Source organism: Podarcis melisellensis (genome assembly GCF_964234715.1).
Source record: "Podarcis melisellensis genome assembly, chromosome: W".
Lineage (NCBI taxonomy): Eukaryota > Metazoa > Chordata > Lepidosauria > Squamata > Lacertidae > Podarcis > Podarcis melisellensis.
In genome coordinates this window covers 6944658-6959138 of record NC_138535.1, presented here as the reverse complement: position 1 = coordinate 6959138, position 14481 = coordinate 6944658, and positions in this window count along the sequence as shown.

Sequence of the window (14481 nt, the reverse complement as noted above, 5' to 3'; positions counted from 1 at the left end):
TCTAGCTCTGGCATAGATGAGTGAGTTAAAGAGGGATTTGAGTCAAGCAGGGAAATCAGAATTTCGTCCTTAGGTATGTTGGTCGATGAATATAGATGAAGGTTCAGTGAGGATGGCAGAGCCTGGTCGTCTTGTGATGTAGCGCACGGGGCAGAAACAACTTGAAGATTTGAGTCTTGTCGGATGGTTTTTGTTTTCAGAGTGGGGCTGAGCTGAAGAAGGTCAACCACTTCTGTCCGGTGAGCCCAAGTGGGATTATTTGAGACATCGTTAGTATCTTCCCCTCTATGTTGGACTTGCAAAAGCTGAGATTTAAGCGTGTCAAATCTTTGCATCATCACCGACTGTTCTTTTGGAGGGAGGGCTCTGAACGAATCAATAAGTTCCCTTTCATCAAGGGCAGTCTGCAGATTATCGTCCTCACATATGGCTGTTTGAGAGGGTATCAAGTTTGGTCGAGGATCGCACGCTGCAGAGTCATCGCGGAGGGGCCTGACAGTATTTTGAAGTAAGGCAGAGTCTCTTGTCCTAACGTCCTCACCGCCAGGGCACCTATTTAGAAGGGGTTTAATCTTGGTGTCTGTAAAAACCCTCGTTGCTACAATGTCGGCCATGGACAAAAGCGTTTTTCTCCTAACAATAATAGATGGTATCTTTTCAGAGTGGAACGCAAGTATCACCTTCAAGAAGTTGGTCTGCTGGGGAAGGGGCATCACAGCATATAGGTCAATCTGATGTTTCTTAATTTTTAAAAGTTTGCTTAAACAGTCTTTAGCCCCTTCTAGCGTTGACCATCTTCCTATTTCCGACCTGACAGAAAGGCAACTTTTCTTGGGTTGCAGAGTTAATATCTGATTGTTCAATTGGGAATTTAAGATATATTTAATTTTAGTCTCCTTTATTTTATCTGAATTGGGGTGAGGCAGTAAGTTTTTGACCTCACAAACTGAGGATTGTGTTGTTGATTCAAGTTTTTCAATTTTCAGCAGGATATTGGATAATTGTGAAGATACCTCGTCCAGCCTTTTAAAAATACAGTGAAGGGTCTTAATTACTAAGTGTAACTGCTCACAACCGGGGAACTCCCCCATGTCAGATGCCAAACCATCTTCCTGTGCTGAGAGTTTTTCTTTCATATTCTCCTTTACAGGCTTTACTTTTGAAACATTTTGAGTCATCGAAATTGGAGTAGCTTCTAAATCAATTAGAGGTAGGAAGTGATTTTGGGTTTCCACTGCAAAGCACTGCTCGGCATGGTCACTCCCTCCTCTATTCCGGTGAGGCACCAACCTTGATAGTTTTGGTTTAGGGGATGATAGGGGCTCGTCAAAGTCTCTCAAGCGTTTTTTCTGACCCATACTTTCCTCAGGCCAGGGATTATACAATTCTTAAAATAACATAACACTTGACACACAATTAAAATAATGTGTCAACTCTTTTAGCAGCTGAGGCCGGCTCGCTGATAAGAGAGAAACAAAGAGCAGGCTGCAGCAGTCTGGAGCAGGGCCAAATCTCTCAGAGAGTTTCCATAGCATGCGGCTGCAGCAATATATAAAATACTTCAAAAACTGACTGGGTCAGTTAAGATAAAATATAAAAGATTAAAAGAAGATTAAAAGAAGTCCAAACAGCACCGGTAAGCGCGTCTTACCTCGGCGCCATGTTGGCCCCTCCTCCCAGCCAAATTCCTTTGTTCTGGGGGAGCGGAGAAAGCAAAAGCAGTCTGCAGCTGTTTTTGTTTTTCCACTACCAGAGAAGCTGAACAGCCAGGGAGAGCTCAACACTGAAAAGGGAACTGTGAGTAAATCATTGTGCTAATGATTTATGAGGCAATTAACCTCAGAGAAGCAAGTCGCACTTGAGTTGTGATACACGTTCAAAGACTGCCGGAGGTTATTACAGCTCACTGAAGAAGCTGTTTACGTGTTGCCAAGATGGACGCTTGGCAAGGGGATGGGAAGATGATATGCCCGCTCCTGACTGATGATAATTATCAAAGTTGGTTCATTAAGATGCAAGCTGCTTTGCAGCGACAGCGTTGCTGGGATGTGGTGGACAATCCTATTCCCTTGGCCCCAGGCAGACTTTGGAGAGACAGGGACACACAGGCCAAGTCTGCAATAATTCTCTGCTTATCTGATTCACAGTTAATCCATATTCAGGCTTGTCCGCATGCTAGGCAGATGTGGGAATCTCTGCGCAGAGTCCATTTGAGAGTAGCTGCCGGGACTGCGCTTTTACACTTTCAGCAGTTTACAAATATGCGACTGAAAGAGGGTGGTAATCTGAGAGAGCATTTGACGCCAATGCTGCAATTGCACCACCAACTGGCGGAAAGAAATTTTCCTCTGAATGAAGCTGTTTTTTGTTTTATGGTTATCAACAGTCTAGACAGGGTTGAGTCGTAAAACCCAGAGCGGAAGAGAGAGGAGAAACTCCTCCCAACACACACCGAGAACAGCCTGAGAATAGAGGCTGACTTCCTTTCCCACACTGTGAGGCACCTGACGTAAACAGCTGCTGCTGTTTCCTGCCAGCGTGGCAACTGGTGGGGGCTAAAATCCCAACACCCTCTACCTTCTCCAGCCCAGACTACTTCAACACCTTCTCCATAACATTTGGGACACAATTGTTCCAGCCTTCTACAAATAAAATTAGACACATTTCAAAAATATATCAGAAGAAAGCTGGTGCGAAAATCAATTTTGGTATCAAATAGTGTGCTAATCCTTATTCTAAACTGAGCTGAGATTTATAATAAATCTAACTTGCACACCCCTTTAAGTTTTAAAAGGTACAAATTATAATTAAAGCACATAATGTCCCGTGTTTCACGGGGGTCTTTGGAAACACATTCATCATACAATCACAGTTAGTGAGATGCAATCTTGAAAAGACTCGTGAGGTACGCACACAACACAGGTCTGCAAATATTGCAAACTCCCTTTGCTGCTACCTGTAAAAGTATGTCAAATTTACAGAACCACCTCTATGATAACAAAAAGAGGTCATATGTTTAAACGACCCAGGTACTCTTGCTCTTGCTCTGAGGGTTGGCATGCTATGTAATATTTGGTAATTTGTAATTTTCCTGAGTATTCTTTGGCCCCATTTTCTGTGTTTAACATACACACACTGCAAGGGGGACGATTTACTGCCTTGTCCCTCATAACCCGGGACACTCCGAATACCTAGTATTATTTTTCACTCAGTCACCTTTCTCCGCGTCCTGTTAGTGTTGGGATACTGCCAGGGAGACAAAGACCATCGTGCCTCCACGTCGTCTCCTGGTCTTCCGTGGAACAGTATCAGTCAATTAGCGACACAAGCCTCAGAAATAGCTGTCCACATTCCAGGACTCGTGCACGCCCTTTTCGCAGAGTTTCCACAACGAAAGGTGCACCCAGGAGAGCATATTATACAGATTTATTCATTGTAGGTCAGAACAAAGGAAAAACATGCCTGCCTGCCTGCGTGTCGAGGCAACAGAGAGAAAAAAAGCTATATACTAAACAGAAACTTCCGGTCGGCGCCAGCGCTTAATGGCGGTCCTCCCTTCGAGCTCCGGAGGAGGACTGCTTCACGAGTTCGGGTCTGACCGCTACGGCGAAGCGGGGACCCTTAAAAATCACAGGCGCGGAAGCCTGTGAGCAAGGAGACTCGGCGGGCACCATTTGCGCCCACCTTTACTGCAAAAGAGCCTTTTTAAAGGCTCCAGAGCAGCATCGGGTGTGCGCGCGGTGCTGAGAGTCAATCCCCAGCCCGTGGAGTGAAGCCGCGTCGCCATGAACGGAGAGCGCCGATTCCTTCCTGAAACTTGGATTTGAACTTGAATGCCCATAAGTAGGATTGAAAAGCTTATTGGGACTTTAAAAATACTCCTGAAATTTGGCCGAAAACGGGAAGGTAAAAATTAAGGAAGTCTGCCTTCCCCGGACTGCATGACAGCTAAAACAACGAAATTACAAAGCTGCATTCCGATGAAAATTAAATTAAATTGAAAATTGTTTAACCTGGACATTGAACTTGAACCTCCCCCGAGCAGGCAGGAGCAAGGGGGAAGAGAGGTGGATTTTGTTTAACCTGCGTGGAAAAAGTAAAGGGAAAAGTTTTCCACCATTTTAGACTCTTGGAACGGACTGCCTACAAGAGTAAGGTACCGAGACAGTGAACTGTCATCTGAGATTTGCTACAAAGTTGGGACATTATTTGTTACAAGTTTGGGACTTTATTGAAACTATTAACTGACAGCTTTGATACGTTGGAAGATTGTTGCCAAAAAATCTTCTTTAGAGACTTTCTGTTTCTTTGTTCCTTTGTCTATTGGATACTCTGGATTACTCCCTCTAGAGGGCTGAGAGGTAACAGTTGCAAAACAGACTGTAAAGAACAAGTCAGTGGATTTTTCCATTTAAAAGCTGTTCCTGTGGGAACGACCTTGGGACATGAGTGGCCCAGCAGAAGAGATAACAAGAGCTAAAAGTAAAATTGCACAAAAGAAAAGGGGCTCAATATCAAGCCTACTGCCAGCAGGTCCAGCTGGACAGGAAAAAGTGACATCTATTCCTATGGATCCAGTGACACAAGCATTAGACAAAATAAATGAATCTTTAGAAGCCTTGACAAAGCAGAGTACTGAAAATACTAAACAGTTGACAGAACTTTCAACAAAATTAGATTTGAACACTAAAAGTATTACATCTAATACAGAAACTATAAACAAATTGATTGAAGAAAATTCTACAACTCGAAAAATTGCTGAAGAAGCTAAAATTACTGCAGAAATTGCACAGGAAAAACTAGTACCAGTCTGTAAAAAGCTGGATGAACATGAGGCGGCCTTGTCTTTGTTGGAACTACAGAGGAAGGAGAGGAATCTGAGATTGAGGCTGGTCCCTGAAAGTGAAAAAGACAACTTGGTGGACTTTCTCACAAAAGAATTTTCGGAATTCTGGCAGGTAAACTTGAAGGAAGAAGAATTTAAGATAACAGCTGCCTTCAGACTAGGTAGGAGACAAAATAGAAAGAGTCCAAGGGATTGCCTGATAACCTTAAGATCCAAAGAGGAAAGAGATAAAATATTAAATCTACATTATCAAAGAACCTTGGAGATTGAAGATGCTTTTGTGAAAATTTACAAGGACATCCCTAAATACATTTTGGAGGTGAGAGCTTATTACAAGGACTTGGTTTACCTGCTGAAAAAGAACGATCTACTTTTCAGGTGGGAATATCCACAAGGTTTGTCTTTCAACTACAAAGGAAAGAAAGTAAAAATAAGAACAGTTCAAGACAAAGAACAATTCCTGGAAAGAAACGGGGAGGACCTCAAGAAGGGAGTGGTGGAACCGACTTCAGAAGCAGATATCTCGAATTTAACATTTGGACTTAAACCACCGACAGAGGAAGAACAACTGCAGGGAGCAGTTGGAGGAGTAACCAAGTAAATAACAAGATGGCTCTGCAATTTCTAAGTTGGAATTGTAATGGACTGAACCTTCCCAGGAAAAGGCGTGAGGTTTTTCATATTTTGAAAAAAGAACAATTGGACTTAATTTGCTCACAAGAAACCTACGTGACTAGGGCACATAGAAAATTGCTTATAAATAAAAGATTAGGACAGGAATTTATTTCATCAGACAAAGTTAAGAAAAGAGGAGTGGTGATCTATGCAAAGGAAAAGCTGGCCCCAAAACTGATCTTCAAAGATGAACAAGGAAGATTTTTAGCAATTGAAATACAAGTCCAAGGAGAAAAATTTTTGACAGTCGGAATTTATGCACCAAATGAAGGGAAGGCAGAATTTTTCAAGAAGTTGCATGAGATTTTAATCGACTATCTGGACTATAATGTAATCATGTTGGGAGATATGAATGGTGTGGTCTCTACAAACATGGATAAAGCACAAAGACAGGTGGTCTCTAAGGATGGGAGATTACCAAAAACTTTCTTTGAAATGACTGAAAATATGGACTTGATTGATATTTGGAGAACAAGGAACCCTCTTGAGAGAGAGGGAACCTTTTTCTCCGAAGCAAAAATGACATGGACAAGAATTGACCAAATATGGATTACTAGTGGGATGGCTCCAAAGATAAAAAAAGTAGAAATCTGCCCAAAGACTTGCTCCGACCATAACGCTGTAAAGATGGAGATGAAATTAACAACAGCTGGTTCCTTCAGATGGAGAATGAATGACACCCTATTCAGAGATGAAGAGATCTACAAAAAGGCCCAAAAAACTTTGAAAGACTATTTTGAGATAAACCTGAAGACAGAGGTGGAGAAAAGAGTAATTTGGGACGCAAGCAAAGCCGTGATGCAAGGTTTCCTGATACAACAGAATTCTTTAAAGAGGAAGAAACAAAATGAAAAGAAAGATAAGATTTTGGAAAAGATAAAAGAAGGAGAAAAGAAACTGAGGTCAAAACCAAAGGCTCATGAGATCTTGAGAGAAATTAAGTTTTACCAGATGCAGTATATGGAACTGATGAATCAACAGATAGAATGGAAAATTAAGCAAATGAGACAAAGGACATTTGAATCAGCAGATAAATGTGGGAAACTTATAGCATGGTGTCAGGGAACTGCCATCGGAAAGAGAGATGGTGCAGAGGCTCCAGCAGACTAGGAGAGATTCTGCAGCGGAGGAGGGAACCAGCAGGGGGAGAGCAGAAGCTCCGGCAGAAGGGGAGTCGGAGGAGGGAGGGCTCTGGGATACTTCTAGTGAGAATAGTGCAGAGGTAACAAGACCCCCGTTGGCAACTCCCACCCTTCGCCGGAAGCTGTCACGCAGAGAGTCACGAAGGCGCATGTCCGTGAAACAACTTTTATGTTGGCGTAAATTTCGTAGACGCCCACTGTCAGACCTACCAGCGACTAACGGAGTCATGCCTTGGGAGGCTCCGTTAGTGCCTCGGTTTGGTTGACCAGCCAAACACCAGAGGGATCAAGCTTTTACGCACAAGCAGCTCATTATCCCATCACAGCAATCTGACAGTCTTTGAAAGCAGCTTGTGCAAGCAGAGGGCATCATGAGCGAACCAGCCGGAACCGCAGGAGCTGGAGCTGGAGCAGGTCCAAGCCTGGAGGAAAGGTACAGGGCGTTGGAGGTCCAGCTCGCGCTGCAAACGGCGAGGCTTGAGGAGAGGAGGGCTCAAGATGCGGATAAGGGGAAAACCGCCCCACTTGCCAGAAAGGTGCCTGGATTGGTGCAGAGATTTGGGGGGGATCCCAGGAACTATCAAGCCTTTAGAACGGAGATGCAATATGCTCTCAATCTACTGTTTGATGACTTCACCGATGAGAGCTCTAGAGTGGCGTACGTAATTAGCCATCTAGAGGGAGGGGCGAAGGACTGGGTTCGACCCCTGATGGCAGCCAATAATGATATCTTAAAGGACACGAGGAAGTTTTTTCGCGCCATGGACTTGATGTTTTCCAGCGAGATTGAGCAGGGGGTGGTGCGGAGGCAGTTGATGGCGTGCAAACAGGGGAGCCGATCTGTACGTGAGTACTGGACTGAGTTCACTATGCTTATTCATAGACTGGGGTGGGATCTAGCAAGTGAACCTATTCAAATGTTATTTGAAGAAGGGCTCTCTCCGACAGTGAAAGATGAACTTTCCCGGGCGCCCAGGGCGGAGTCTATGGATCAGCTGACTAAATCTGCGCTGTCCATAGGAGCGCGCCAAGAAGCAAGAGCTTTGGAAAAGCGGGAAGGAAAGGGGGAACGTTGGAAGGACTTCCGCATTCCAGAGACTCCGGAGCAGTCTTTCCCGCCCGCAGAGCCGATGGAACTGGGAACAGCGCGCGCGCGCGCAGTTTCAAACACCAGTGAAGGGCGGAAGAAGGAGGGAAAGAGTGCCAAGAGATGTTATCTCTGCCAACAGCCAGGGCACTTTGCCAGAGTTTGTCCGCAAAGGAAGGAATGGCAGGGCATGGCGGGAACTGTTGGGGGAAAGGAGGAAGGAGAAATAGAGGAGCAAGTAAAAGCCAACGCCTGGTTGCCAACATCAGGGCACAGCAGCCAGGCCAGGGAGTAGTGAATGTGCCCACGCCGGAACCTCCAAGACCAGCGCTTGTGGTAGAGGTGTTGCTGGAAATGTCAAACGGACACCCACTAAAGATAAAAGCGCTATTGGATTCAGGCAGCTCCTGTAATTTCATGAGTAAGGAGTTTGCTGCTGAACACCAGATACAAACTCTCCCATTAAGTAAGCCTTTGCAAGTAACCACGATTGATGGGAGGGAACTGTTGGGGGGAGAAGTGAGCCAACAGACTGTACCAATGATTATGAGGGTGGCAAGACACACAGAACTGATAGCGTTTAATGTAGCCACCTTGGGAGGAGCTCCCATCATTCTGGGAATGAGCTGGCTGGCACTACACGATCCGCTAGTAGGCTGGCATCAGAGGGTGGTTTCCTTTGGATCAGCACATTGCCTAGAACACTGCAAGGAGGGAGAGGGTCAGGCAGGGGCCAGAGCCACTCTAGCAGGGATGGAAGTGACTGACAAGGGGAAGGTGCCACCACAATACGCTGATTTGATTGACGTCTTCAGTGAAAAGGAAGCAGATAAACTGCCCCCGCACAGACCCTTTGACTGTCAAATCACCTTACTCCCAGGAGCACAATTGCCAGTGGGCAAGCTGTATGCCATGTCAGACCGTGAGATGCAGGAGTTAAGGGAGTTCATTGACAAGAACCTCAAGCGAGGTTTCATCAGAGAGTCACGAGCGGTGGGGGGCAGCCCAGTGTTCTTTGTGGACAAAAAAAACACGGGCAAACCCAGGCTTGTGTGTGATTTCAGGGCTCTAAATGCTGTGTCAGAACCAGTGACTTTCCCTATGCCCAGAATTGATGACATTCTGACACGGGTGAGAAAAGGGAAGATTTTTACCAAGCTGGACCTTAGGGGGGCATATAACTTGATACGTGTGAGGAAGGGGGATGAGTGGAAGACCACTATGTTCACCCCCTTGGGGGCGTTTGAGTACCTAGTTATGCCTTTCGGATTACAAGGGGGCTCCGCCTGCTTTCAATCATTCATGAATCACGTCCTGGGGCCATTGCTCTACAAGAACTGCGTAGCGTTCTTAGATGACGTCCTGGTGTACTCAGAGAATGAGGAGCAGCATGTGCGAGATGTTAGAGAAGTACTGAGCAAACTGCGAGAAAATCGGCTGTGGGTGAAACTGGAGAAATGCCAGTTTCATAGCAGGGAGGTGGAATTCCTGGGGTACCGGTTGTCTGACAAGGGGTTGGCTATGGATCCCAGCAAGGTTCAAGCGGTACTGGAATGGAAAACACCAAAGACCAAGAAGGACGTGCAAAGGTTCCTGGGCTTCGGAAACTTCTATAGGAAGTTCATCAAGAACTTTGCCCATTTAACCGCGCCCATCACGGATTGTCTTAGCAGCAAGAAAAAATTTGCTTGGACGGAAGAAGCGCAACGGGCATTCGAACGCTTAAAGGCAGCGTTTGCGTCGGAGGAGCAACTTTTGCACGTGGATCTACAGCAACCAATGCGAGTGGAGACTGACGCGTCAGACCGAGCGGTAGGGGCCGTGCTTCTCCAGCCGGGGAAAGATACGTCTGAATGGAGACCGTGTGCATTCTTCTCGCGGAAGTTGAACAAATCCGAGAGGAACTACACAGTATACGACCGAGAACTGCTCGCCATTCATGAAGCATTCCGGAGATGGCGGCACTTGCTGATTGGGGCGCAGCACAAGGTTCACGTCCGGACTGACCACAAAAATCTGGAGTACTGGAGAACAGCCCGAGTGCTGAACCAAAGACAAGTGAGATGGGCCCAGGAGTTCTCCAAATTCAATTTTGAGATTCGTTACGTGCCAGGGTCCGAGAACGTAAGGGCGGACGCTCTTTCCAGAAAGCCTGAGTACTTAGAGGGGGAGGGCGCGCCGGAAGCAAGGCATGTAATCCCTGAAGACCGCTGGGTGTGTGGGGCGGCTTTGGTGGGGCAGAAAGAACTGTTAGAGGGTACGGAGAACGACGAATACGCCCAAGAGAAACTCAGAGAACTCAGGAGGACAGAGGAGAACACAGGGGGGTTTGAAGAAAAGAGTGGGGCGTTGTATTACAAAGGGGCACTGTACATACCCGATGGGGAACTGAGGGGCAGAGTACTCAAGCAGTTGCATGATAGCCCCACAGCGGGGCATTTTGGACAGCACAAAACCATGTGGTTGGTTACCAGGGAGTTTTGGTGGCCCAAGGTGAGGGAGGACGTACGGGAATATGTCAGGGGTTGCGACAGGTGCCAGCGAGCGAAAGGGGAGAGGGTGGCGCCAGCGGGGCTCTTACAACCCTTACCCACACCAGAAAGGCCATGGGAGGCAGTCTCCATAGATTTTATGACGGACCTGCCAAAATCCAAGGGCAAAACGGCGGTCATGGTAGTGGTAGATCTATTAACTAAGATGTGTCATTTTATAGCCTGTTCACATGCGGTCACAGCGGAGGAAACCGCCAAGTTGTTCGTAGAGCATATTTTCCGGTTGCATGGCGCCCCCTTGAGGGTGGTCAGCGACAGAGGGAAACAGTTTACTTCCAGGTTCTGGAGGAGACTTATGAGCTTACTGCACGTGGAAATCAATTTCTCCACTGCCCGGCACCCGGAAACAAATGGGCAAGCGGAAAGGGCAAACGGGATTTTACAACAATACCTGAGGTGTTATGTAAAGGACCGAGAAAATGATTGGGTAGATAAGTTACCTCTGGCAGAATTTGCCTACAACAACGCTGAGAACGTGTCCACAGGGATGAGTCCCTTTCTGGCAAATTATGGGTGTCACCCCAGGGCATTTCCAGGAGAAGGAGGGGAGAGGTGGAGCGTGCCGGCGGCGGAACATTTTGTTGAAGAGATGGAAGCCATCCACCGTCAGCTACAACTTAACTTAGAGAGAGCCAAGGAAGAATATAAAAAGCAAGCAGACAGAAATAGGAGGGAAGGTGAAACTATAAGGGTGGGAGACCGGGTGTGGCTATCCACCCAGGGACTACCTTTCAAGGGGGCTTGTAAGAAACTGAAACCCAAAAGATTGGGACCCTTTGAGGTCATACAGCAGGTGAACCCAGTAGCATTCAAACTCAGACTGCCCAGTCACATGAAATTGCACCCAGTATTTCACAGGTCATTACTGTCGCCGTACCGAGAGGGACGTGAATGGGGGGGGGGAGCGTGAGAGAGAGGTCTCCCGAACGCCCGTGATAGAAGAGAGAGAGCGCGACATGAACGTGGCAGGAATCATTGATTCCAGGTGGAAGGGGGATCAGGTGGAATATCTGGTAGAATGGGAGGGGGAAGTAGAGTCGGAAAACACTTGGGTACCCGCTGAGGTAGTCAATGACGAGGTTTTAATAGAAACATTTCATCGGCGTTTCCCAAAAAAACCGCAACCCGTGGCACGATTTAGAAGGGAACACTTTGGGACCACCGATGAGGAAGGAGAGTTTGGAGGGTTCCCAGAGTCAGGGGTGGGTGAGGAAGCCGACTCCGACGAAGAAGAGGAAGACGGGGAGAGAGACGGTACGCCATGGTTAGAAGTGTTTGAATCCTCGGACGACGAGGAGAGTTCCTTTAGGGGCTTTCCGCCCTCACCGCCAGTGGGAGAGAAAGCGGGGGGTGAAGGGGGCCCTGAGGGGGAGGTGGATGTCAGGGAACTGCCATCGGAAAGAGAGATGGTGCAGAGGCTCCAGCAGACTAGGAGAGATTCTGCAGCGGAGGAGGGAACCAGCAGGGGGAGAGCAGAAGCTCCGGCAGAAGGGGAGTCGGAGGAGGGAGGGCTCTGGGATACTTCTAGTGAGAATAGTGCAGAGGTAACAAGACCCCCGTTGGCAACTCCCACCCTTCGCCGGAAGCTGTCACGCAGAGAGTCACGAAGGCGCATGTCCGTGAAACAACTTTTATGTTGGCGTAAATTTCGTAGACGCCCACTGTCAGACCTATCAGCGACTAACGGAGTCATGCCTTGGGAGGCTCCGTTAGTGCCTCGGTTTGGTTGACCAGCCAAACACCAGAGGGATCAAGCTTTTACGCACAAGCAGCTCATTATCCCATCACACATGGCAACTGAAGAAGAGACAAAAACTGAACACAGTTACAAGTTTGGAGGTGGACGGAAATAACATTTATAAACCAAATGAGATTAGCAATTGTTTTCAGAGTTATTTCAGAAGATTATATGCACGAGGGCCGGAGAATGAAGGAGAAATAGATGATTTTCTTAAGAAATACGGATTACAAAAAATTTCACAACAAAGTACAATGGCTTTGAATGAGAAAATAACAGAACAAGAGATAGAGGGTGCCATTCAAAGTATGCAACTGGGGAAATCTCCAGGACCAGATGGACTGACTTCCAGATATTATAAAGCTTTGAAGGATTGGTTGATACAACCGTTGAAGGAGGTCTGCAATGAAATCTTAGAGGGGGGAAAGGCACCCGAATCGTGGAAAGAAGCATTCATTACACTTATACCAAAAACTGAGACTGAAAAGAATCAGATAAAGAACTACCGCCCTATATCACTACTTAATATGGATTACAAAATATTTGCTGACATTCTAGCAAAAAGATTGAAGAAGGTGTTGGTGGAAGAGATTCATAAGGACCAGGCGGGCTTTCTCCCAGGGAGACATTTGTCAGACAATGTGAGAAACATAATAGACATTATAGAACTGTTAGAAGTTAACATCAACACGAAGGCTGTATTAATATTTGTGGGTGCGGAGAAAGCTTTCGATAATATTTCTTGGAGTTTTATGAAGAAGAATCTCCATGGGATGGGGGTAGGTCAAGGGTTTGAAAATGGTATAGGTGCAATATATTCTGAACAAAAAGCAAAGTTAATTGTAAATAATGTGGTTACTGAAGAACTTCCTATAGAAAAAGGGACACGACAGGGGTGCCCAATATCCCCACTGCTTTTTATATCTGTCTTGGAGGTTTTGTTAAATATGATTAGGGGGGACCGGCTGGTTAAAGGAATTCAGGTCAGAGCCAAACAATATAAACTGAGGGCCTTTGCAGATGACTTAGTATTAACTTTACAACAGCCAGACACTAGTACGAAAAGAGTTTTAGAACTAATTCAAGCTTTTGGTCATGTAGCAGGATTCAAGTTGAACAAGCAAAAAACTAAAGTTCTGGAGAAAAACTTAACAAATGCTGAAAAAGAGAGGTTTCAAAGTGAAACTGGATTAATGGTGGCAAAGAAAGTGAAATATTTGGGGATTAACATGACATCTAAGAATGTGAACTTATTTAAAGATAACTATGATAAATGTTGGACAGAGGTAAAGAAAGATCTAGAAATATGGTCAAATTTGAGACTTTCCTTGCTAGGCCGAATTGCTGTAATTAAGATGAATGTATTGCCTAGAATGTTATTTTTGTTTCAGACATTACAGATTGTGGACAGAATGGACTGTTTCAGGAAGTGGCAGAAAGACATATCTAAATTTGTCTGGCAGGGCAAAAAGCCCAGAATAAAATTTAAGATATTAACTGATGCAAAAGATAGAGGGGGGGGGGGTTGCCCTGCCGGACTTAAGATTGTACTATGAATCGGCAGCTTTCTGCTGGTTGAAAGACTGGCTACTTCTTGAAAACACAGACATTTTGGACTTGGAAGGTTTTGATAACAGATTTGGTTGGCATGCATATATTGTTAGGGTGTGAAACCTAAGACGCTGGCAAGTTAGCAATGTCATGTGACTTTAAGTAGTCAAGCTCGTTAAGTTGTTAAGTTGCTCAGTATATAAAGAGTGTTTGTTTTCTCTGCCTGTGGGGCGTGAAGCAAAAATGTCTGAAAGCTCCGGAGGTTTTTCTGTTATCTTTCTGCAATAAACCTGTCTTTGGGAAGACAGGCTTCCCTGTGTCGTTATTTCTTTGCTGCTGAGACTCTGAAGCTTGTACTGCAACAAGAATCTCTGCACTGGACTTAATTAATGCTCTGCAAAGAGAACTGTTGCTGGTTGCGCAGCAGAAGCGTTTACTGGACCAGAACACAGACTCTCTTAGGTTATGGCTCTTTCTACGTTTCTACAGCTGTATTGTGTGCAGAGAAAGTGAAAGCAGCTTTCGGATGAGAGAAGACCGGCTTGGTCGTAAATCCAGCTCTTAAAGGAACTGAGAGGCTGCAGAAAGTTGAGAGAGCTGCGTAAGTGAAGAGACGGAGGGAAAAAGTTTAAAAGGCTTCAGAGGAGGCTGGAGGCGTCTGAAAAGTGAGTAAAACAAATCCCAAGGGGAAAGAGAAGCAAGGGCACACAGAGGGAGTAGCAGCAGACCCCAAGAATGGCAGTGGAAAATTTCCAGGTTCCCTTTACAAAGTTGAACTCTGCTAATTACGTGCAGTGGTCTAAGAGGGCTCAAGTCTGGTTGGAAGCCAAAGAAGTGTGGGCTGACTATGTCCAGGGGCGAAAGCCGTTTGTGGCTGTTGCAGCAGATGC